Raw genomic sequence first — 26,269 nt, forward strand, 5'->3', positions numbered from 1 at the left:
TGGTGCTCGGAAGCCTCAGCCGGGGAGCCGATGGGCCCCGATAGATCCTGGCTTCCCCAGACCTACAAAGAACTGCCCTTTCGGCACATTTCTTTCTGTAAGCGGGCCTAGGGATGCCAGCCTCCAGGTGGGGCCTGGGGATCCCCGGGAATTTCAGCTCATCTCCAGGCTACAAGAGATCAGTCTGATCAGGAGAAAAGGGGTGCTCAGGAGGGTGGGCTCCATGATCTTGTGCCCCACTGAGGTCCCTGTCCTCCCCAGGCTTCATCCCCAGCCTGGAGCTGGCCACGCACTGCAACAGGCCCTGCCAGTGGCCAGGGGGAACCTTGGCTGCCAATATCTGGCTGACTTTAGTGGCACATGTTGTGCTTGGATGCCAGAATGGGGAGACCCCCAGCCTCCACCCCGGGTAGATGTCGTTGCCCCCGCCCTTCTGTCTGGCTTGGCAGGGCTTTCCCATGTCTTCCATAGTCCTCTCCGCTCCTCTCTTTTGTTTGCTTCCCTTGACAATGCAGCCACCGTCTGCTTCCTTCCCCCTTTGTTTCTGCAGCTGAGTGCCAGGAGGACTCATTTGTTTGGGCACAGATGGGGAAGGGAAACGGGGAGGCAGGAAGGGACAGAGAGAAGACCTGGCAGAGAGCCTGATGAGGAAAACAGAGAGAGAGAAGGAAGCCCCGAAGCAACCAGGATCAGTTCCTCTGGAGACAATGGCTCCTTTGGGGGGTGGACTCTCACCATACCCTGCCTGCTGATGTCCCCCACGTCCCCAAACCCCACCCTGCCTAGTGACGGGGTCTTCTTGAATGACTCTCAAATTCCACAATTGGGAATGCATTTGTCCATTCATCTTTAATCTTGACATTTTTATTTCCTTTACTATGTTTCCCCTCCGGAGCTGAGCCCAAACGAACAATGATCTGCTAAATGTAGCTTATTATTTCTGAAAGGCCCATGCATCTGGTCAACGTCTTCATTATGTCGTGTCCTAATCCATGGGCCACTCTCCGCTTGCATAGGTGGTCTTGGCACTCCCATTTCATTGTGTCTGACAAAATGTGCTGTGCAGCGCATGGAAACCTACACCTGGAGCAAAACTTAGTTGGTCTTAAAGGTGCCGTTGGACTCACTCCAACTTGATCCCGCTACTATGGTTAGGGTTAGGGTTTGGGTTAGGGTTAGGGACCAACACAACTACACTTGCTTTGTGCTGATCCTGCGTTGAGCAGGGGGTTGGACTAGATGGCCTGTCTGACCCCTTCCAACTCTATGATTCTATGATTCTACACACTTGTATGGAGGAGCATAGGGTGCGCAGGAAACAACCTTGGTGCCACAGCTGCCTTCAGTCATGAAAGGAGCACCACACAGACGTAGGATCACTGTGGCTTTTATTTGGGGCGAAATTGGTAAATTACCCAACTCTATCAGCGGGAAGGAATTTTAAGGGGAGGGATGGACTGAGCGAAGGAGAGGCACCCTTCGTCTTCAGAAGCTTGTTTTGGTACGGTTGTGTTCCTTCCAGCGGGGCTGAACATGAAAACATTGTGAAACTGGCTTCTCCCATCTCAGAGAGGCAGGTTTTATTTATGATGTGCTAAGTTCATTGCTTGGGGTAATGTTTATATTTTGATTAATCTTGTTAACGAAACCTGTTAAAAGGCAGACCGGCCGTCAGCTGCAAGCTGTAGGATTGCTACACCCCTCTGGGCTCCATGTTAATTTGGCCACCGACGTCTTTGTTCCAAGCGCAATTAAATGGACACCCCAAATATTTGAGCTGCAAGAGCAGACAATAAACTCCACCTTGAAGCCCCCTCCCTGTGGACTGGGTGTGATTTGCAAAGCCTACCTGAGCCTAACAAAGGCACTGCTGTTCAGGTTAAACATGCAAAGGTCATTTTTGGCCTTCCCCCCTCCCCCTCCCAGGCTTCAGTGGGACATCCACAGTTCTCCTGCAAGCCTTCCTTTTCTCTAGTTAGATTTTCTGTTCCACCGTCACTGCAAACCTCTCTTCCCTTCTTGTACAGAGCGGAATGGGCTCATATGATTCATCAGAAATGATTAATTCCCCCCCCCCATGCACATACAAAATGAGATTAGTTGCTTAAAATGGCATCATTGGGCTGAGATAAGATTCCGGGCACCAGACTGTTCCATTTTGCAAAAGACAGAGTGACTGGCATAGCCGCAGGGAAGAGGATTCCAAAGGGAGAGCGAGCAGAGCTTGCCCCCAAGCAAGGAGGAAAGGAAGGCGAGGGCTGGGGAGGGAAGGCAGAAAGGCAGCCACTGATCCGTTTTCTCTTGCGGGGTTTTGCTAGGTCTGGGCCTCAGTTTCAGAACCTGCTGTCAAAGAGCAGACAATGGATTTAAGAACGGAGAAACACAGGGTCATGCAAACGCATGTCTCCGTGGGTCCTGCCGACTGGTGGCAGGATCGCCCTGCACTCTCAAGAGCAGGGGTAGTCAAACTGCGGCCCTCCAGATGTCCATGGACTACAATTCCCATGAGCCCCTGCTAGTGAATGCTGGCAGGGGCTCACGGGAATTGTAGTCCATGGACATCTGGAGGGGCGCAATTTGACTACCCCTGCTCAAGAGCTTTTCAACAATCTGCCTCCTTTCTCAAGGAAGAGTTCTGCGAAAAAATCTCAAAAGTGTAGCGATTGATGCACTGATGCAGGGGTAGTCAAACTGCGGCCCTCCAGATGTCCATGGACTACAATTCCCAGGAGCCCCCTGCCAGCATTCGCTGGCAGGGGGCTCCTGGGAATTGTAGTCCATGGACATCTGGAGGGCCGCAGTTTGACTACCCCTGCACTGATGGGTAACACCGTGATTCTCCTGTGTAGCGAGGCAGGGATTGGTTTAGGGCTGTCAGGTACCTCCTGAGCACTGGTGGAAGATGGGCAGGTAACTTTGCCAGCTCCCAGTTTGAAAATTCCAGGAGGTTTGGAGATGGAGCCTGGGGAGGGCAGGGGCCTCAGAGGGGGTCCCTTGCCCTAGAGTCTGCCCTCCAAAGCATTCCTGTTTCCCCAGGGGAACTGATCTCTGCACTCTGGAGATGAGTTGTACTGCCAAGAGATCCTCAAGCCCCACTTGGAGGCTGGCATCCCTAGATTGTTTGCATGGGCTCTTGCACTAGCGTGGTATTTGCACATTGCAGCGTGGCACAAGATCAGCCACATGGCTCCGTGCCAACAGGATATTAGGACCTACTGACCACAGCTGATACCGCATGAGATGGATCCAGCTTGGTGTCGCGGTTAAGAGCAGCAGCCTCCAATCTGGAGAACCAGGTTTGATTCCCCGACCCCGCATGTGCAGCCAGCCTTGGCCCATCACAGTTTGCTCAGAGCTCTCTCAGATTCATCTACCTTACAGGGTGTCCGTTGTGGGGAGAGGAAAGGAAGGTGTCCTGTCCCTTTAAAAGAGACTCAATATGTGGAAAGGTATAACCCTGGGAAATAATAGGAAATGGACCTTTTTCTCCAGGCCTGTTGGCATCCCTAGCTGGCAGATGTCGGCTTTCCTCTCTTTCTTATCCCCGATCCGCCATCCCTGCTGTAGCTAGAGTTCTGCCGGATCGAAAGGTGTCTCACCTGCTCCTTGCGCCTCTCTGGGAAATCCTTTTGGGGCACAAGAGGGAGCTGCAGAGGGTGGCCTTGGCCTGTCCATCTGCTGCCCTTCTTTGCATGCCTTCATTGGCTTAAGCCCTGCCATTTGCTGTCAAAACAAACAGATTAGGAGACTGAAGAAGAAGAAGGTCAGCTGGTTCCATTCCCATTCAAACAGCGAAAAGGTCAAGCCGGATCTGTGTTCAGGGAGGAGGGACGGATTCACTGATAGGGACTAAATCAGAAAGGCCTGTTGTTTTAAGGGGCTGGCTATCAGCAGTGCCTGAAGGATATGGGGGTAATAAGGAGGTTTCAGAAAGCAAGCAACGGCTTCTGAGTCAGCGCTCTGTTTGCCTCGATGCTCTGATACTGATCTGGGGAGCTGGATGCTGCTGAGGAGCTCCCCGGCTTTTGGCCCTTGCGTCTGGTAGCCCTGCCCTGATTGGCCCATGCTAGCTCCGTCTCATCAGATCTCTGAAGCCAAGCCGAGTGGGCTCTGATCGCTTCTTGGGAGATCCCCGAGGAAGTCCAGAGTTGCTATGCAGAGGTAGGCCATGGCAAAACACCTCTGCTCCCCTCTTGCCTTGACCACCCATCAGGACAGCCCTTCCCGCCACCGTCCGGCAAGACTTTCCCTGAACCTTCCCAACTCCATTTCCAGTCGGAGTGCAGCGAGACCGTTGCCAAACAGCCTGAGTCAGGAGTCCCTAGGGAGGCACGGGGTGTAGAATGCAACTTCCCTTTGACCCCTCCCGGGCCATCAAGAAGAGACACCTCCCCCCCCCCCAGCAAACACCTGACCGAGCAATGCACAACAGCCGAAAGCTCCACCAGCTCCAGCCGGGTATCTCTTGCACAGACGATGATCAGATTTTCTTATAAACACCTTCAAACTCTTCTTGGCTCATTTCTAGACAGGCTGTCGTGGCCAGCTACTGTGATACAAAACACACACACAGCGTGTGCATTCAGGTGGGAGACTATGAGCTTGCTCCAGTTATCCACCTTCAACCCTGATTTCTTCTGGTTTTCAGAAAGGGCTTCCGGGATCTCGAGAGCTAGAAATGTCCCATGGCCTGCGTGCTAGAAAGGGTTGCCAACTCCCGGTTAGGAAATACCTGGAGATTGGTGGGGGGGGAGCCTCGGGAGTGGAGAGTTTGGAGAGGAAGCTCAAGCCACAGAGACTGTCCTCCATTTTCTCCAGGGGAGCTGATCTCTGCAGTCTGGAGATCAGCAGCCATTCCTGGAACTCTCCAGGCCCCACTGGGCAGCTGGCAACCCTGATGCCGGAGGAGAGGTTAAATTCCAAGCTGGTACTGTAAGCCAGCAAATATGCTGTCCTGATGTTATCCTTGGCTAAAAAAAGAAAAGGCACAAACAAACTTGCCCGCTGTTTGAAAATACCCATATTTATTGGAGGGTTTAGTAAGTCCAAATGAAGGGCTGGGTTGCTATCCATGCAGGCCTGAAATCTGGGTCAGGGTTTTTCCTGCCCTGGCTCGTTCCTTAGAAACACACATAAAAGTGGATTAGGGTCCCCATGAGGCAAAGGGGTGGGATGCAGAAGTATGTGGGGGTGGCGGTGGGGTCCCCACACACTTTGAAGCAGGGGTAGTCAAACTGCGGCCCTCCAGATGTCCATGGACTACAATTCCCAGGAGCCCCCTTCCAGCATTCGCTGGCAGGGGGCTCCTGGGAATTGTAGTCCACGGACATCTGGAGGGCCGCAGTTTGACTACCCCTGCTTTGAAGGACCCCCAACCCCCTCTAGCCACGCCCACCCGTTGCATTTTGACCAACTGCAGAGCAGCATGCAAATAAGCTGGGATGAGAGACCCTTGTTCCGTCCGATGGAAATTCAACGGTAATGTGATAAACATTTAGACAAGGAACCGGGCAGCTCGCCACGTCAAAAAAAGAGAGGAGGAAAAAAGTGGTCTTCTCTTCTCAAAGCAAACAGAGAAGGGGATCAGAGGGCACAGAGCTGTTTATGATTTCAATTAGGGGGGGGGACCTAACACGTCTCCTTCCCCGTTTGGCTCGGCTTTAGTGCTCTTCACCAAGGCTTATTAAAACACCATGTGGGGAAAACGTGACACACACAGGAGAGGTTTATCTCCGGGTTTGGAGAACCAGATGGTCACGGTGGTGTTATCAGGCCTCCCAGACCGGTGGGCAAAAACCTTAGATTGAAACTGCAGAGCTTGCAAGAGAGAGAGAGAGAGTCCGGTGAAGCTTGGCAAACGTTTTTATCAATTGCTTTTACCCCATTTGTAGCCCACCTTGGTTTCCATGGGAGACCCAAACGGCTGATGAATTCCCCAAGGCAGAGTGGGGATTCGAATCTGGGTCTTCCTGCTCCTAGTCCAACACCAGCCACCAGCCAGGACCAACTGACCTCGAGGGGTTTTGGACCTGTGCAGAGCTTGCAAAGTGAGGAAGGAAGTTTATGACTGCAGTTTTGAACTGTAGCCACCAAATATTTGGCTGGTTGCTGGCGTCCTGCAATTCAAGATCGAGTCATGTTATTGGGATTGGCCAAGGTATCTCTGCAGGATTCTTTCCATGCCAGGCAACGCCGTCTTCTGGAGCAGAGCTGACGTTATCTGTCCGATGCACAGAAAGGCCAGGGGTTAAGATTCTCCATGATCGAATGTGATTGTTCTGGTAATGAGCCAAGAGCACTCTTGTTGGACCCACTTCCATCTATCTAGCCTAGAGTACTGTTGCCAAGTGGACAGTCAAATGCTTTGAGGAAGAGGATGGGCACAGAGGCCGTTGACGTCATGCAGAGTCCCCCATTTTTCAACTTTGGACCGTGGCAGACAGACGAGCCTCTGTGGGGCAGGCAGAACATATGTACGCATTTCCGTGTGTGAGGAGCTATTCTCCGCCCCCCCCCCCGCCTCTGCCCCTGCTTTCTTTGCAGATTGTCAATCCCAGCTGCAATGGCCATTGTTTATGGGGGGACTGCTGGCATCTTGGGAAATGAAGCCAGTGAAGGGGGAGAGAAGAGGAAGGAAAGCGTGAGCAGAAGAGGAAGGGGCTGAGTTTAAAATAAAGCACATCTGGATTTTCAAGTTGGGTTAGCACGAGACCTGTTCTGCCCTTGACAGGCTGGTCTCACCGCAGAAGGAACTTCGGTCTTTGTCAACAATAACACCCAGCCCTGCTTTTCTGAAGAGGAAAGGAAAGAACAATAGCCCCCCCCTCTTTCGCACACACACCCCCTGAGATAACCAAGCCTCAAAATAGGCTTTCTTATTTATTCATTTAATTGATTTTAATTAAATGCCTTTCTCCCCAATGGGGACCCAAAGTAGCTTGCATCATTCTCTCCCCCCCTTTATCCTCACAACAACCCTGTGAGGTAGATTAGGCCAGCAGAGTGGGACTGGCCCAAGGACACACAGCGTGCATTCGTGGCACAATTGAGGATTTGAACCTGGGTCTCCCAGATCCTAGGCCGACACTCTTAATCACTACGCCAGACTGGCCAACTCCAAGTTGAGGAACTTCTGGAAATTTGGGGGTAAAGCCTACAAGGCAGGGTTTGAGGGAGAGAAGGGAGTTCAGCGGAGACACGTGGCTGCAGAGTTCCCCCTCCAATGTGGCCGTTTCTTTAGAGAATTCATTCTCTGCTGTCTGGAAATCAGCTCCATAAAATCAGAGTCCAGCAGCACCTTTAAGACCAACAAAGATTTATTCCAGGCGTGAGCTTTCGAGTGCAAGCACTCGTGCACAATCTTTTCTCCAGGCTCCAGCCATTTGAAGCTTATGGCACCCTTTCCAGGAGCTACGATGAAGAACTGAGGGGTGAGCTAAAGCCAGTAGAGCCATGGCGCAAAAGAATCAGAGTCCAGGAGCACCTTTGAGACCAACAAAGATTTATTCAGGGTGTGAGCTTTCGAGTGCAAGCAATCTTGGTTAGACACTTGCACTCAAAAGCTCACGCCCTGGATAAATTTGTTGGTCTTAAAGGTTCTACTGGACTCTGATTTTATTGTGCTGCTTCAGACCAACATGGCTACCCACTTGAATCAGGGCCATGGCGGTGATGATGGGCCTGTGGCATCTCTTCAGCCAGCCCTGGGATAGCAGCCCTCCTGTTGCCACTTGGGTGTTGCTCCTGCCAGGGCGTGTGGCGCCTCTGAGCAAGCAAGGCCCTAAGTCAACCTCCTCTTTGAGACAGCATGCGCCTTGTCTCCACAGCAACAGGCAGCATCTGTTCACACAAAGGGTCCCCCCTCTTTCATTCATTTCCTCTTAATTAAACATCATCTCAGACAGCCTCGGGGAGGTCAGGAAGAGGGAGGCAGGAACCGGCAAGCGACTGCATGTTTATTGTTTAAGGTGTTTGTTTTCCTTGCCGTTCAAAACAGCTTGCAGAAACAAGGGGAACATGCAAGGCGGCAGGCGTAATTAAATTGCAACAAGGAAGAAAAGAAGAGGGGTGCGCTGGACACGGAGACCTCGTGCAGCCTCTTTTGGAATACTCTGCGCAGTTCTGGGCCCCGTCTCTCAAAAGAGGCATTGCAGGGCTGGAAAACGGACAGAGGAGGGCAGCCAAGATGATGAGGGGGCTGGAACACCTTCGCTGTGAGGCTGAAACAGCTGGGACATTTCAGTTTAGAAAGGGGGGACACGGTAGAAGTGGATAAAATTTGGCATAGGGTGGAAAGAGTTGACCAAGTGAGATTTCTCTTCCCCTCCCCAAATACTGGAACTTCCAAAGCAGTCATTTCCTCCAGGGGAAATGCGTCTCTGTTGCTCAGAAACCAGTTCTAATTCCAGGAGTTCTCCAGGCCCCACCGAGGCTGGCAACCCCACAGATGGAGGACTCCAAATTGGCGGGAGTGGCACACCAAATCCTGCCTCTATAAAACGGGCCACTCTTTGGGAAATGGGCCGCGGGAAGCAAGAGCGTCCACCCACCCCGCCTCTTTTTTTGTGTCCGTCTTTCCTTCGCAAACAGCGCTTGTGTTCATCTTGCCCTTTAGCGCATGCATGAGGAAAAAGCCCCCATTGTCTGGGAGCCAAAGGGATGCGTTAGGCGCTGGTCGCCCACAAAGGCCGTAGTTATGCGGCTGGCCCAAGCGAGTGCCGTGGGTGGAGGGAAGGACAGGGAGGCTACAGGCGAGAGAGCAGCTGTCCGGCTTCTCGCCTGAGCTAATGAACTAATTAATTGCAGTAAAGAGGGCTGGCCATCAATTCCCGGTCTGGAAGAGTGTACCAGGTGGGATCCAGGCAGGGGGGAGGCCCAGGTGGCAGGCTGGGAGACGGGGGCCATTCATCTCCGTGAACAGAAAATCCCTGGGCCCTGGATGAGGAGAGGACGGGATGAGCCGTCGCTGTCAGTCAGGGCTCTGTGGGATACGGTGTCCCCGCTGGTAGCTCGCGGCACAAGGATACGGATCAAGGCCTGTCAAAAGGCTGTCAGAGCCCCGAGGCCCTTCTCTCCAGAGCGGGCTTTGTCAGCGTCCTGGTAGCCGTATCAGTTAGGGTTGCCAGCCTCCAGCTGGGACAAGCAGAAGAAAGATCCAACAATATGGCAAAGGATAATAAATGCAGTTTTTGAAGCGTCCGTCTGAGTCCTTTATTGAAATGAAAATCATCCACACCATCTCATTCTCCGTTGGAGCCTGGAGATGGGACTGGGAGCATTTCCAAGCGGTACTGGAATGGCATGAATCCTCCCTCCAGGAAATGGCAGGGGCCACTTAGGAAGAAGGGACACCATCAGAGCAGGTGAAGGATGCCAGCTGAGGTTTGGGAAGTCCCTGGAGATTTGAGGGCAGTGCCCAGGCAGGGCAGCATTTAGGGCGCGGAGGGAGCTTAGCCACATGGCCTTGTGATGCCACAGAGCCCTCTGAAACGGCTGCTTCCTATCAGGCAACCGCTGCTTGGGTATCCGTTGTCATTCTGGCCACACCTTCGCACCATGATAGGGATGCCAGCCTCCAGGTTTGGCCTGGGGATCCCCTGGAATTGCAGCTCCTCTCCAGCCTACAGGGGTCAGTTCCCCTGGAGAAAAGGGAGGCCTTGGAGGATGAACTCGATGGCATCGTGTCTCTGTCCTCAAATCTTCAGGGGTTTCCCACCTTGGATCTCGTAACCCTGACCTCTCTACCGCCCCCCCCCATCCCCCAGGGCCATGGAGGACAAGGTAGTCCCAATGCCAGAGCTAGAGGCTGGCAGCCCCGGAGCAGCTAACTCAGTCTAAAAAGGGCAACTGGAACATAAACACTGGTTAGTGCCCTCCATCTCCAAATTAGCAGAGGAAAAAGGGTCAGCTAGGGCGTGGGGGGAGAGATGTAGCTGGAACCAGGGATGTAACGCACAGAGGCTGTTTTTGAAGAAACGAAACGCCTTGCTTGGCGACTCAGGAGCGCAGAGGAAACGCCGGTGGAGCACATTTCCCTTGGAACGCTTCCCAGGGCTCAATTTCCAAAATGAGAGGCTCCATGGCTCAAGCAGGCTGGCAAGCAATGCCACCTGACCTGGAATGCCTTCTGGGCTTGGGGCCAGGGCTGAGGCTGGGTGCTGCTTCATCGTGACGTAGGGATGCCCGGTCCTCTCTAGCGGGGGACGGAGGGGAAGGGCAGCTGGATCCAGGTCGAGAAACCCCTGGAGATTTGGAGGTTAGTCAGGAGGGTGGCAAGACCTGCTGGTCCTCAAGGCTGGTCATGGAGCTCAGCCTTGTATCCCACTGGGGTCCCTGTCCTCCCCCAAGGCCCAGCCCCAACTCTAGGAGTTTTGCAATGTGGAACTGGCCACTCTACACTCCCATCTCCTGCTGCTGGCTGGGGATGGGGGATGGAGGAAATGGGCAATTGAGTGCAGGTGAGTTGGGGGACAGGGAAGAAGGGGGGAGGGTGACGGGCAGAAAGGGGCATCGGGGGGCACTTTCTCCCCAGAGTCTCCCAAAACTCAGAATCAGCTGTTTTCGGCACAGGTAGGCAAGGAGTAATCCTTACCCCTTCAGACATGAGACCTCTAAGAGAGGAGTCCTTAGTGTGTCTGTGCAGAGTCATACTTGAGTCTGTTTTCAATGAAGGGTTTTTGGGGCCACACCGCAAGTGCCTCGTAGGGTTGCCAGTTCAGTGTTGGGAAAGTCCTAGCAATTGAGTGGGGGGTGCCTGGTGAGGGATCTCAGCAGGGTATAATTCAGTGCAGTCCAACCTCCAAAGAAGGGGAACTGATCTATGTAGTCTGGTGTAAATCCAGGCAATCCCCAGGCCCCACCTGGAGGCTGGCAACCCTACCAAGCAATCAATTTACTCTACGGAGAGCCTACCTGAGGAGGCTAACAAAACAAAGAATAATCAAAAAGCAAAAAAAAATATTAACAGTTGTTAATAAAATACCAGCATTAAAAAACCTTGCCAGAGTGAGAAAAGAAACCGCTGAACAGCTTTCAAAGGAATTTGGGAGGTTTCAGGCTGAAAGCCCATTTTAAAAATGGTGCAAAAAGATCATTCCCTTAATTAGAAGATTGCACAAGCTTCAGCTTGGCCAGTGTTGTAGGATTCCCAGACCGAGCTAGCTCTCTGCAGCAACTTCCTCGACACGGAGGGATGCTGTAATCCCTGGTAGGTGAGGAACAGCCGGGAGCTGCAGTCTCATCCTGCCTGCTCGGGACTTTGGGCCAAGCGCTGGCTAGTCCTAAACTTCACTTCAGTTCTGCTGCAGCAAGGAAACGGGCAGGTAGAGGCAGCCAGCAGGCCAGGCTCTGAGATCTGCCTTCCTTTGGAGTCATTTGGCTCGGCATGGCTTTTATCTTTCACGTGGCAGGCCCGAACCTCCACAACTTGAGAGAGATGTGACTTTCAGGGTTTTCGCTTTCCATTGGGCTGCTTGTTCTGGAAATGTGCAGCTTATTTAAGGGCAGCCTCCAAGTGAGGCCTGGTAGGGAAGCCATCCCCAGGTGGCACCCAGGGACCCCCTGGGATTACAACTTATCTCTGTCCAGACTCCAGAGGTCAGTTCCCCTGGAGGAAAGGGATGCTTTGGAGGGGGGACTGTATGGCACTGTGTGTCACTAAGCCTCCACTCCCATATCTTCCGGAGTTTCCAACCCAGATCTAGCAACCCTGCACCACCCCACCCATCCCTTGCTGGTGGCTACCCTAGGGCTGCCCCGGAATCCCAGTTCATCTCCAGGCTCCAGAGACCAGTTTCCCTGGAGGAAATGGATGCTTGGGAGGGGGGACTCTGTGGCTTTGGACCCCACTGAGGGTCAGGGATTGCAGCCCCTGATTGGGAATCCCTGGCCTAGACTGTAGACTTTTCGGGGGGGGGGGGGTTCTGTTCCAAGAATGTTGGGGGGGGGGGGTGTAGCTTGGAGATCAACAGAAGGGGCAGCCAATCAGCTGTACTGGAAGATCATATATTTTCAGCATGGGATAGTGCAAAATATGCTAAGCGTAAGTCTGAAAGCACTTATTCAGAATTGCTCAACATCCTGTAAAACATAGACCTGAATACTTATAGGCACCCTTTGCAAATTTTCTACCGTGTTTATGAATTTGATTTACATGGCTTTAACTCATCCAAGGTCACCTTTAAGACCAAGGAGGTATAAGCTTTCATTTGATTGCACACTTGCCCAATTGGTGCTATGCTCCAGAGGTTGTAGCATTTTTAGTGTGGAAAGACAAATGAATGTATGTGCTTTATCTCTGTAATGCAATTTTGAGAATCTTATCCTGAAGATGTAAGAGAAGATAAACAGGAGGTATGTTTTGACTTCGGGTTGGAATATTTTATTATTTGCTTCGGTTCTTGCTCTGTTTGTATTTCAGCAATTGATGACATGCACATGCCAGGATTTCTTTCTGAAGATATCTGAGTGGCTGTCAGAAAAACACAAACAAACAAAAAGGTCTAAAATAATGCCATAAGAATGGAGAAAATGGGAGAGGGCAGAGTAATCTACGTTTCTGGGGTTGGATTAGTTTTGTTCTTGTGACAGGACAGAGAACGGAGAGCTGGCTGCCAGCATCAAACATCTCTGAAATAGAATTAGAATGACCACCCATACCTTTCTTCTGCAGAGATCCAACAATGAGCATAAATCTCTGGACTCTTTCTTGTGACACACATAGGAGAGGCTGTGACTCAGTGGTAAAACATCAGCTTGGAATGCAGAAGGTTCCAGGCTCAATCCTCGGCATCTTCAGTTCCAAAGACCAGGTGATGTGAAAGACTTCCATCCCAAAATCTGGAGAGCCGCTGCCAGTCTAAGTAGATTTTATTTTATTTATAATTTGATTTCTGTACCGCCGCTCCCAGCAAGCTGGTGGCCTTAATGGACCAGTGGTCTAATTCAGTATAAGCCAGCTTCATGTTCATGAATTTAAGTTGTCCTGCAGACTGTTCAAACCTCAGGGCTCCTGCACACCATTTCCCAGTTCAGATTGAGGCATGGATGGAAGCAAAGCTAACAAAACTAGCTTCACAACTCAGTCCTCCGGACTATCCCAGGGGAACCTCAGCGCTTCCTGTACTCCCAAGTATTCACAGCGCTCAAGTAGAAGGGCTTGCAGCCACCGTTTGGCTGGGCCCCATGATATTGTTGTCAGACAGTGCATAATGGCTGGAAGAACAGTGTTGTTTGAGGACAGCTGGATAATCAGCCCCCGTGGGGATCAGCGCTTATTTCCCATGGGTCATTTGAAGCAGGGAAAGAAAGCAAGCAAAATCGGCTCCCTTCATTGAAACCCAAAGCAGCTGACCTGGAGGGCGCCCCCACAAAAAGGAGGTAACTTCATGCTGGAAGGGAATTCCTAAGGAGTCTCCAGAACAAAAAGGAAGCAGCCAAATCCACAGCTGATCTGTTGGGAGAAATAAAAAAACACTCGGTCCAAGGACTAAGAATTCTGAGGATGCTTCAGTCGAACGGGTGTCTGTGGATGATTCACTTGGTGTCCCACATTGTCTTGGTTTTACTGAGATCACACTCAGCAAATACCTGCCTGTGATTCAGGGAAGGTACAAAGTATGAGCATTATAATTAAAAAAAAATGACAGCATGATTTTAATATGGGAATTAACACCGTACCTTTTAGTGAGTGCCATGATGCGGCTTGCTCATCAAGATTCAGGACGGATTCTTCTCTATTTTTTTTAAAAAAAGGTTTGGTAGTCTGGCAATGGCTTTGCAATTTAACTCTGAGCTGCTGACCTTCAAAAATCTGTATTAATAAAAACAGATGCAAGAATCCCACAGTGTATCCGCTAGCTCTTTAGTTCATGACCTTTATTCAGTTTAGGAGGGAGAGGCTGGGGCTCAGGAGAAGAGTCTCCGCTTTGCATACGGAAGTCCCTGGCATTTCCAGCTACAAGGATTAAGGATGGGCACACACCAGGTCAAGAACTAAAGTTCATCATGAATTTTGGCTGGTTTGTAGAGCCACCGGGAACTTCCATGAATTTTAAAGCAGTTCATGAAGAGCCAAAAGCAGAGGTTAAACCCCTGCTTTCTGCTTCCTCAAAAAAGCAGCAGTGACCAGAAGGCAGAGGTCACAGACTGATACAAACCGGTTTTGTGTAGAACTGTAGAAATGTGGTTCGTGCCCACCCTTAAAAAGGATCAGCAGCTGATCTGAAGGATCACCAAAGGAGACCTTGGAGAGCCACTGCCAGTCTGAATGGACTATATTGGCCTTGATGAATTGACGGCTGACTCAGAATAAGTCCGCTCTATGGCGCTCCGACTGGGAACTCGCTCCTGCTGACTCCTGGAACTTCGGTGCATTATTCACATCCTCACTGGGAGATGCTCTCATGCTTTGAACAATGCTTTGCCTCCTGCCAGTAAATCCATTTGTCATCCACGGGAGCTGAAGGAAAGTTCAAGCTCTCTGGTACTTTTGTTCAAGATAATTTCCCCCCTTTCTCCTGACACCCACACAGTCCATCTCTTGGGATTCTTTTGGGATGAGTCCTGCAACTGAGGCCGCAGAGCCAATTCTGTGTTCATATATAGTGTCAGTATGTTGCAGTCTGTTGAAGTCACCCAGTTTCATTTCTCCTTTTCAAGTCTGCAGGTGCAACAATGGATTCCGTTAGCTCAATAATCAATCAATCCTTCCCTCCTTCCTTCTTCCCTCCCTGTCTTTTTCCTTCCTTCCTTCCTTCCTTCCTTCCTTCCTTCCTTCCTTCCTTCCTTCCTTTCCTTCCTTCCTGTCTTTTTCCTTTTCCTTCCTTCCTTCCTTCCTTCCTTCCTTCCTTCCTTCCTTCCTTCCTTCCTTCCTTCCTTCCTTCCTTCCTTCCTTCCTTCCTTCCTTCCTTCCTTCCTTCCTTCCTTCCTTCCTCCCTCTGACACAGAAGTTGCTGTAGAGATAATGGGATTAGGGGTCCAGGGAAGCAAAAGCCAAGCTTGAGCTCCCTCCCATGAGCTCAGGCCAGTAGCTGCTGCAGTTTAATGGGTAACATTTGTCTTTGTTAAAGACACCTGTTTTCTTGAAATGGCTTCACCAGCAACTCCACAATGAGCAGAATGCACTAGTAGGTGTGAGGAGAGGGGAAATGGATGAGGTGCACATCCCAGGTCTCAGGGCAACTCTAGCTCCCTGTTACTTGCCCCATTTGGAATACCTTGATGTTCCCCAAATAATATCCATTTCATGCAGGGCTTCCTCTGCCCCAATCCCACAAAGACTCGCAGATGATAACCAAGTCCAGGCAAATTTATTTCAAGTGGATTAATAATCGGAAGCTCAGGTTTACATTACTTGAATATTTTCGTGGATCGCTTCAAAATTAAAGTCTTCCTTTTAAAAGCGCAATTGGGGACTGAGAACGTTAGTTCCCTTTAATTCCACCCCCTACCCCCCCCACTGAGTGAAACAGTTCAATCCTGAGCAAGGGGCAAGGGGCAGTGTAAGACCTTTTGCAGCTCCAGATTGCATTGAGTGGGGCCCAAACACACAGCTTAGAGCAGGGGCAGTCAAACTGCGGCCCTCCAGATGTCCATGGACTACAATTCCCATGAGCCCCTGCTCATGGGAATTGTAGTCCATGGGCATCTCAAGGGCCGCAGTTTGCCTACCCCTGGCTTAGAGGGAACACTGATCCATGTCTCCTTTGACTTGCTGATGCTGCAATCCTCCCTTCTCTTGTTTGTTGTTCCACGGTTTGTAATTACCTTGAAGAGGCAGACAGCTGAGAAAAGCCAGCTCAAGAGTCAAATGACAAAGCAAGGAAAGAAGCGGGGGAAACTGGCAAGGCACCAGGGCCTGGGGTGGGTCAACTCTTGGCCACCTGTCCCTCAGTGACAGATCTGCAAGGTTTAGCCACCAGCTGCCCACCCCTCTTCCACTCCCAACTTCATAGACTTTCTCTACTCTGCCAGTCCCCTCCTCCCACAGCGCTCTTTGGGCCCTTCCGCCAGACGTCGTTTCTGCCACTTTCCAAGGCAAGCCAAAGCTTCATAGTCTATTTCAAACACCCCAAGTGATCAGGCAAAACCTCTCAGAAGAAATATGCTAGACTGTAGAAGAGTCAAAAACTGCACAAAACCCCCCAGCAAATGTTTTCTGCTGCTGCTGCCCTACAAATATTGCCTACAAATATTTGTTATCTATAGGCCACTTTTCTCACTGAGACTCCAGGCGAATCACACAGTGTAAGCCAATATGATCAACAGCTGGGGTACCCAATAAACAACATGATAGGGTTTGGAGATGTCAGAAAACAAGCAGAAATCCAATACAGAGCAGGCACAAACCTGAAACAAGGAATAAGCGTGTAAACAGGACACAAATTATGCAGAACTTATACAGGGAGGGGCTGTGGTTCCTGGGCAGGGCATCTGTTTGGCAGGCAGGAGGTCCCAGGTTCAGTCTCTGGCATCTTCAGTTAAAAGGACCAGGCAGGAGGGGATGTGAAGGACCTTTGCCGGAGAGCCTGGTCAGCTGCTGCCAGTCTGAGAAGACAATCCTAATTTGGATGGACTGAGAGTCTCTCAATAGAAGGCAGCTCATGTGTCCAACATCAAAAGAGCCGTGCTGGATCAGACCGGTGGTCCATCTAGTCCGGCAACCTGTCTCACCCGACTGACTGCTTTTGAACATGGAGGTTCCCCACAGTCATCACGGCTGCTAGCCACTAGTAGGTCTATCCTCCATAAATCTATCTAATCTCATTTTAAAGCTGTTTATTCCCATGCCCATCTCTACATCCTCTGTCAGTGAAATTAGGGGACAGGCTGTGGATCAGCGGTAGAGCTTCTGCTTGGCACAAAAAAGGTTCCAGGTTCAATCTCTGGTGTTTTCCAGAGGAGATGTGGAAGACCAACGCGTGAGCCCCCCAAGAACTCTGCCAGTTCAACTAGGCAGGACTACTAACTTTCTGATTCAGTATAAGGCAACTTCAGGTGTGCTCAAATTGCCCAGTAGGAGCATACTTTCCACGATAAATAGTCCACAGTCCCAACTCATCAAAGGACCTTTCTATACCATTTCTTTCAGCACAGCCCTGTGACTGCATACAATTTTGTGCTGTCCCTTCACTTTAAAAAACACATTTGACTCCATTATCACATCGCCTTCAGTACACAGTGGAGCCCATGAGCCTCACATAACCACATTCCACACAGTATCCATAACAGCAAAACTGTTTAACTGGGGCCAGAAGGGACGAGAGAACGGCATTATTCCTGTTGCAAAAATAGTGGTTTGAAGACCAGGACAGTGTGGTATCCCAACCTTATGGAGTGGCCTGCCTGAAGAGCTGGGGAAAACTAGAATGATGACAATGAATACCCTGCCTTGCATTTAGTGCCTCACAGCAGTTAGCGACACAGTTAAAACACATCTTATCTTAGTTACAATAAAAAAACGTTATAAAACATAATTAATATAAAGCCAGAACAATTTAGGACGAGGATTAATTGACCTCTAGTCACTGAAAAGGCCGGCCAAGGCTTATAGGAGTGATTCTTGGAGAAACGGTAAAGAGAAGGGAGTGTATACGTGTATATATGTATGTAAGGGGAGCCCCATAATTACCTGGTTGTATCCTATTGTGTAAATTCCATATCACTGAATGTGTCAAGGCCTATGCTTCAATTCTGTTCAGTTTCATTAAGATTTAATACCCTATAAGCCACATGTCTCTTGATTCGTGAATGTAAAAAGACAGCCTAACAGAGGTTTGCTATGAGGTCTACAATACAATTTTGACACAAGCTGCTCAAAAACAATCGGAGTCTTACATTATCAGGGAAGGATGAATAGTTCAAAATCCATTTTCTCTGTTCAGCTCTGTTTTCAGATGTCTAATCAGCTCTACAACCTTAATCCTATTGTTTCGTGCACTGAATAGCCCATCCTGTCAATTGTATTGACTCACTCTGTGTCACCCACCTTGAATGCAAGCGAGAAAGGCAGTCTGCAAATGACACAAGTAAATAAAGAAAAAATATCCATGCAGCAGCACGGGCATCTTGACTGAAGAGGTGCATTTATTGCTCAATAAGCTGATCTTGTGGGCGGACCAGTTATGAAGAATATTATCTGCTGTCCCACTCCCTTGAGGCAGACGGCTTTCGAGGCAAGAGGCACCAAAGAGTCTTGTCTGTCATACGAACTCTGCCAGCCATAAACTACTCGGGAAGGAAAATATTCCATTTTCATCCTTAAGGGTCAGCGATTCTGCACAGTCAAGTCTAATTTCTCATTTTTCTTACACTGCCTGCTGCTGCCTGGGATTCTGGCTAACCTCAACACCACCCTGCTTTGTTACAAGGCTCTGTTTGCATCAAAATGAGCATAAATGACTCCTAATGAGGTTAGGTAAGGGAGGCTGGCTGGCTGGCCATTTCAGAATGAAGCATGAGGCAGAGCTGGGAAATCCATTCAATTCTCAAAAGCAGCTGAAGTCACCTTGGTGTCATACTGGGCCAAATAGTGGGGAGGAGGGGATCAGTGGATTATATTCTTGGGGAGAAGCCACAGAGAAATTACAATGTCAGCTGTTGATTTCCGCATGATGTCTTCCACCAGTTGCCTGAAATGACAAGAGCCGGCTTCACAAAAGAGCCTTGGAGGAAGCAGTGCTTGCTGATGTTTTCCAGTAAACACACACAGAGATCTGGGCATGTGTCTGTCCTCAGCAGTTCTATCACAAATGCGATGCCTTTTAGTCAAGAGCTGCAGTCATGCCTTTGTAAGAGTGATTCCTGGACCTGTGATGCAACAGTTAGCAGCAAAGGCCTTCTCATGACTCAAGGGTTGTGCTGTGACTGTGGGGCTGTTTTACTGCCATTGACAAATGCTTCAGACAGCTTTGCACAGATGAGTGAAACTGCTACAAGATTCAAAAATCACTTTTGCAAGGAGCAGATTGCACCTCTCCAATTAAACAGGTCCAGTCACTAAGTGATGTGAAAGACCCCTGCCAGAGACCCTGGAGAGCTGCTGCTACACTTGAGTAGCCAGTACTGCTCTTGATGGACTCCTGGTGTGCTTCATGTTCAAAAGGCCCAGTGACACAAAAAATGGACACCTTTAACACTTCCCATGCCAGACCAATGTCTGTTTTGGGTAGACTGCTCTGTCGGTCGAAAGCCCTCACGGTTTTATGGTTCCTCAGAATGCGGGAAACGGAATTGGCAGGAGGGTATTTTTTTTATAAAGGTTTGTGATCTGCCTGTGAAAAGTACTGAGTGTTTTCATTGGCATTGTTTGTGTGTTACACCGTTCTTGCGGTATTGTTTTCGGGTGATGTAATCTGCCTTTTTTGCACTGTTTATTGTATTACACTCTGTTTGTTACATTGCTCTCTCTCCTTTTATAATCCTGTTCTATTGCATTATGTGTTGTGTATATATATTATGTTTTATTGCATTGGGTTGTTTTTAAATTGTACAATCCGCCTTAAGCCTTAGCAAGAAAGGCAAACGATAAATGAATTAAATAAACAAAAAGAAAATGTGGAGGATAAACTCTCCACTAACTCAAGGCAGTTTTGAGAGATTTTATCAGCTATGAATCATGCAAAAATGCCGCTGCTAATATTCAAATCGCTGCAAAGCTTCTCCATGCCATAAACATTTTGCCTTTGTTTGGAAACAGCCTGTCAAGTCTAATTCCTGGTTTGGAAGTGAATCATAACCAGATGAAGGAATCTACCTTTGAAGGAGGGGGCTACAGAAGAGGATGGGCCAAGGAGGAAGGGGTAGCCCACAGGACGGAACAGCAACAGAAATAACATTTTGTTCAAGAAAGGGGCAGGGGGACAGGGGCAGAGAGCACAGGAACAAATGGAGCTGCTGAAATGTCTCCTTCTCTCTGCGCTTCCTTTGCCAAGCTCAAAAGCCTGAGTAAAACAGTGAATGAAATGGACAGAGGCCATCCTTTTAAAAAGAAGTCCCGAATCCAAACATTACCATAAATGCTCAAAGTGTTTCCAGCTCAACGGGGGGGCGTGGGGTGTGTGGGAGGTGCACTAAAATCCACAAAAAGAAATCAGGGAGCGAAAGCTAAACATCAACAAGAAAAAAGATAAACTGTTACAAATAGAAGTGAGAAAGTCTGCCTGCTACATTATTCATAACCTGATACTAAAAAAAAAGAAAGAAAAGACATCAAGGACTATTATTAGGATAAATGACAACATCTGTGCTCCATATACATCTAATACTTACATCTTGGGATGGAGAAATGTATACCAAGAGAGGGTATCTTTGGCTCAAGCACCCCAGATAACCATTTCTCCCCTCCCCCTGATTGCACGGCTAAGTGAATCCATCTGTTAACATGAGCCTCACAGCGCTGTGAGCACCTTTGCACATTTGTGCGATGGCAGGAGATCAGAATCCGCATCACTGGTGTGCGTTTCAACCACCAGCAGGCTTCCCTGTTGCTGCAACACCTCACCCGTCCCCGGTGCTGGGGAACGAGGCACCTCACGGCCAGCTTCCTGCTTCCATTTTAAGGCTTGCAGTACCCTGATGTGGAAAAAGAAGGCAGAGAGAATGAAGGGGCAGTGAAAGAAGCAGCATGGGTGTTTCCCCCCTTGCTTGTTCCCCTGACCCTCCACCACCAAGAGCCTGCATAGTGTAGTGGCTTAAGTGGAGCAGGATTTTGAGTCCCCACTCTGCAAGGAAAGCTCGCTGGATAGGGATAGGTGCTGGGAAAATTCTGGAGATTTCTTGGTAGAGCCTGGGATGAGTATGGTTTGGGTAGGGAAGGGCCATCCACTCTCTAAAGCAGCTATTTTCTCCATCAAGAGATCAGGTGTAATTCCCAGAGATCTCCACGCCCCTCCTGGAGGCTGGCAATTCTATCATTGGGTGACCTTCACATGCATGCTCTCAGCTTAACAGCATTGCTGTCACATATTTTGAGTCCCCATTGAGAAGAAAAGCACAGTCAAAACATCTTAAATAAACAAAAACTGCTATTGCCTCCTTCCAGTACTGCTACTGGGAGGGAGGGGGGGAATGCATCCTGCCTCTTTCTTTGTTCTCACGTATTCAGTCTGGGTAGGGTCAGATCATGTATGACCTTTGGATCGAGATGAAGGACAAGAGTCAAAGGGCTTTCGGCTCTTAGCCCATTGTGCACAGCTTGAGGCCTTGAACTGAGCTGATCCAGTAGATCCAAGGGCTATCCAAGAATTGGAGCCTTCTTGGTAATTTGTTTGGTTTCATGCATTTATTTCAGCTGTATTTGGAAGCTCATTTTGGTTTCCAAATTAGTGAAAAATGGGATAAATAAAGCACAGGCCATCCGTCTCAGGCTGTGAGCACCTCATTCCCCAACAACAGAAGGTGGTGGTGACGGAGTAGCCAGCTGGTGTCTACAGCACTGGCCATTGTTGTATTCCGTGATATGCTACAGGCACACATGAAAAAAGAGACTTCAAAGTCTGGTCATAGAACTGCGAGTCTCTTTTTATAGTTAGGCTTTATCATGTATCCTCAAGGCACAGAACAAGAAGATAATATTCTTGAAACTGTTCTGGGTATCATTTTCCTTCCTTTTTGCTCCGGAGTAAAGCAGCACCGGATCTGGATCCAGAGAATGTGAAAGAGCACCACTAGCAACCTTCCATGAATCATTCTTTTGTAATCCCTTTCCTTTAAAACCTTTCAGGGTCTTGCTCAAAGTACAAGGAGTTTGTCATCTGAATTTTGATGAGTTGGGAATGTATCTGGCTCCCAAGGAGCCCTGAAGTGTCGACCCTACCGTTTGCTTAACAACCTATTGCATTGAGCTAGGTGGAGAAAGGAAGGCCAGGCTCCAAGTACTCCTGTCGGGAACCAGGGAAAGGAATGTAAACTTCAAGTACAGTTGGGATGGCACAAGAGTTATTTTGGAAGCTTGAGAAGGGTAGCAACAAATAAGCAAATAAATAAAACTTCAGAATCCAAAGAAGCCAGGGCCTTCCTTAGATATAGGGAACGTGAGCAGGGAGATGTTTCATATGGTTGGAGAAGCAACTGGAAGCAGCCCATAAAGTGCACTTCTTTGAGATGAGAACACGTGATCATATTGGCAGCAGCCTAGCTGTGTTGAACTGCAGGCAGATGCTAAGCAAGTTGCCTTAAAAAGGTCTGTAAACCCAACACCTGCCTTGCTCTATCTGTCCATATATGTCTTATCATGTTTTGTAACTTAATGCTTGTCAATCAGCCTCTATTATCTTTGCCCGTTGTATCTCATTCCAGGCTGGGGTTCCCGGCACTTTTATTCATTTATTTTCTTTGACGGTGTTCTCAAGAAGACTCAAGATGGATACCTGGAAACTCATAATGCTCTACCCCTGGTTTCTTTAGTCAACGGACAAACACTGAAACCTCAGCGGTAAATGTCATCAGTGATCATAAGGCACAAATGAAGCATGCATCCCCTGTTTTTGCTTGCCTGTCAGCTGCATTTCAGCTGGCAGGAAAAAAAGCATGCTTGAAACTGCTTTCTCTTTTTTCATCCCAGGCCCAGTACTGGCCCAGGCTGTGCAGTTTGTATGGCCAGCTTCTGGCAGTCAAAACAGTAAGGTCAGTTGGTACAAAAACTGTATGTTCTGATTTAGCATTAAAAACAAAGAACTAACAGCAAACTGCACCTTGCAAAAGTGATTTTTGAGTCTTGGCCAAAGCTTTCGGCCTGTTTTTGATCAACGAACTCATCTGTATTAATCTTCCGTGCAGGTTTGTTTTCTACAGAAGAATGAAGAAGAGCGGAGCAGCATGCTAATATGCATCTGGCAACTGGCTTTAAACAGGATTTAAATGCTGTTAAATCAATTAAGCTTTGCCTCTCCCAGATTCTGGAGAAGGGGCACCTGCATAAACAGAGCACAATCAGCTTCTCATCATGGAAAAAACACAGCATCGAGGCGGAAAGTACAAGGTTTCAGTGGGTTCCCATTTCCTTAGTTGTCAATCCAATCATAAATATTAATGATACGAAAAGAATCCCCCCAATCGGCTTTGAGGCACCACAAAGCTGACACCCCCAGATTTGGGAGACTTTATCCAACCAGAGAATCTAAGCTATTCCCCAGGTTAAAACCTGATTTTAACTCTTAGATGCTTCAAAGCACAGTGCTGCAAGGGAAATAAAGAGTAAGGACCAAATTTTGCCCCAAATCATGCACATCTAGACTGTAAGGCGTGTGCCCTGACCCAAACCATGATGGTGCTACAGAAAGCTTACAAAGCGTGGTGGCCTCTTCCAATGGGAAGAGCTGAGTTTGAAGCAACACACAGAGGAGAAGGCTTGGGGAGCAACCAAGGACATCGCTGGGGACACAGCTGAAGAGATGCCTCACAGTCTTGGTAAGAGTGTTTTTCTGTTACCTTGACACCTTGTCCGGATTAACCACTTCACTACCCTGCTTATGCCTCTTTCAAGACAGCTCAGATATTTTCTCTGGGCATCTTGGTGCCACAACTAAACCACAAGTATGGAAGCCACACATGAGGCACAGAATTTTGGGCATTTTCCTGCAACACTTCTGGAAAAAAATCTTATTTACTGGAAACAACCTGTATTTAACCCAGCAACAAAAAGGTTGTGTGTGTGTGTTATTCTCCTTTGAAAAGGGGAGGGGAGCCCTCTGTACACTGTACAGGAGCAAAAGGAATTTCAAGAGGTTTGACCGTGAATCATCACACATCATAAGAAATCTAATAAAGCCTATTAACAAACAGAAAGAGGGACTTTCCATAACAGGCTTTGCACTCAAGATATATCGTTTAATCTTTTCTACAAATAATCTTTTGACAAAAGTAACCATCTTGTGAAGCTGAGAGTAAAATTGCACAGTTCATAATGGTCATGGTGTTTCTGGAAGACCTGTCACATATTTTAGCATAATGTATATAATATGCTTTTAACAAAGTAAGCCTCTATTATTGATGATTATTAAAAATAACTCTTGCTACTTCCAGTCTGTTTGGGTTTATTGCAAATAATCTGTCAAGCTGCTTCCTTGTTTTCTTTTTGTTGCCAAGCAAAAAGATTCCTGTATTCTTAAGAGTCCATCCTGGCTTTCAAATGATTACAGTGCTCTTTTTGTTGCATTTTCCAGGCATCTTAATATTGTATTCTGTAATGTTTAAATGATTTTTTCACTTGTGAACTGCCTTGAGAATTTAATTAAAAGTTGCTAATAAGTTTGAAGAAGTTTTCCGTTCACATAGCTTCACAAAACAACGGGCTACAAAAGACAGAGCAGCCATTTACACCTGAAAACTATTCCCATGATCTGGAATACTGCTGTACAATCACCAATGACCATTTAGTGCAGAAGGAACTGTGGGCAGCTACTCCACGACAGTATCTCCCTTGATTCTTCATACAAACCGGTAGACATGAAAGAGTCAGAACCAAATTAAGGGGTAATTAACACAACATATCAGGTAACTTGAAGTCTCCAATTCATTGGTTCTCCAGACTATTCACTGAGGTAGTTAAAGGTAAAGGTATCCCCTGTGCAAGCACCGAGTCATGTCTGACCCTTGGGGTGACGCTCTCCAGCATTTTCTTGGCAGACTCAATACGGGGTGGTTTGCCAGTGCCTTCCCCAGTCATTACCGTTTTACCCCCCAGCAAGCTGGGTACTCATTTTACCGACCTCGGAAGGATGGAAGGCTGAGTCAACCTTGATCCGGCTGCTGGGATTGAACTCCCAGCCTCATGGGCAGAGTTTTCAGACTGCATGTCTGCTGCCTTACCACTCTGCGCCACAAGAGGCTCTTGTGTCATGTATAACTGAGGTAGTTATACACGACAAATATGCTTGCTCAAGATGGCGTGATTGGCCACAAGCCATAGTTCCTGTCAATGACCATTGGTCATGATAGAGCCTGTATGAATAGAAGCAGCACATCTCTTGAAAGCTGTTACTAGCAATGGAGGACTGCTGTCTTCGGCTGCTATGTTAGATAGATCTTGGCACGATCCAGCAGGGTGTTTATGTTAAACCTTTCTGCTGTACAGCAAAAAAGTGTTAATAAAAGGAAATGATCTTAAAGTTGACTTTGTTGTTCTACTTTAACCTTGAATGTGTCCAAGAAGCTGTCCTTTCTGTTCTTGCTAAATCAAATTTGTTTTTTTTCCTTCACTTAATGTCCCTCTGCATGCACCATATCTTTTTTTTTTTTGTCCCCTTGTGAATCACGTCACAATTGGAAAGGAAGAATCACCACTGGGGCGTGTTCTCTTGCAAAAGGCACAAAATTGTCAGCCTGACGTTTCCTTAGAATTGTCCTTTTTTGAAACATACAAAGACTGCATTTCATTGTCATCTCTCTGGTAGAGGGAAAGGAGATCAACTCAAAGGCCCCAAACCCATAAAAAATATATTGATGGTGCTCAAGAGCTTGAAAGGGAAAGAACTAAGCATTCTTTTAGGTCTTATGTAAGTAGTTGCCAAAAATTGCAAGGCTTGCTTCCCATTTGTGTTTTTGGAAGGAATGTTATTACTACCTTCTGCGTTTTTGTATCTATGCTGTGTATATATATGCCTATTCTGAATCCAAGGAAACTAATAGTTCTGAAAGAACCTGCACTGCAGATTTTTAAAAAAACGACTACTGTTTTCTGGCCAAGCAATTACTGAGTAGCTTCTTGGGATTTTCTATCCTCCCCATCCCCATTTCTGATAGATACTTTTCTGTTTCTGTAAACAGGAGAGCAACGTCTTAAGGACTAACACATTACTGGAGAACAAAGTGCGCAGAGTCTATCAGTTCCCAAGGAAGCCAATTATAATTCTGAATATTGCTTTCTGGAGGAAATTTTGAACAGAAAGTATAGCTTAAAAAGAAAAAAAATCCCGTCTTTACTTTTTCCCTGGACGTTTTCACGACTGAGAGGAAATTCCCCTCATGCCTTCCAGCAAAGGGGGGAAACTCCCCCTCCCCGGTCTGAACCCCCCCAGACTGCAAACAGCACCCAGAGCTGAAATGCTGAGCGGGTCTCAGATGGAAATAAAGGGCCTTTCTGCCCACACGGAGGGAGGCTAACGAATCCCCTCAGCACCAACGGTCAACATTAACACCCCCTCACAACTCCCAATCTAGTACGCATGCGCGACTCCTAAACGAGCGCACCGCACTTTTGATCGCCTTCGACTAGTGGGCGGGGCGTTCTCGCCTTCCCCGCCCCCCTGCCCTGAGCGCCGTCAACCGTCAC

General features: G+C 48.3%; 1 long non-coding RNA gene across 2 annotated transcripts; it reads right to left on the reverse strand.

Moving 5' to 3' along the window:
- Window positions 1-12,843: 12,843 nt before the first annotated feature.
- On the reverse strand, window positions 12,844-26,103 carry LOC143821695 (uncharacterized). Of its 2 annotated transcripts, XR_013225879.1 has the most exons (4): window positions 22,692-22,854; window positions 20,406-20,571; window positions 13,678-14,659; window positions 12,844-13,450 (listed from the first exon to the last, which is right to left on the reverse strand). It is a non-coding gene; the product is annotated as an uncharacterized LOC143821695 (long non-coding RNA). The 2 variants fall into 2 exon arrangements; XR_013225878.1 differs by lacking the exons at window positions 20,406-20,571; window positions 22,692-22,854 and adding an exon at window positions 25,921-26,103.
- Between the last annotated feature and the right edge of the window lie 166 nt (window positions 26,104-26,269).

Source organism: Paroedura picta, chromosome 12, assembly GCF_049243985.1.
Source record: "Paroedura picta isolate Pp20150507F chromosome 12, Ppicta_v3.0, whole genome shotgun sequence".
NCBI classification, from domain to species: domain Eukaryota; kingdom Metazoa; phylum Chordata; class Lepidosauria; order Squamata; family Gekkonidae; genus Paroedura; species Paroedura picta.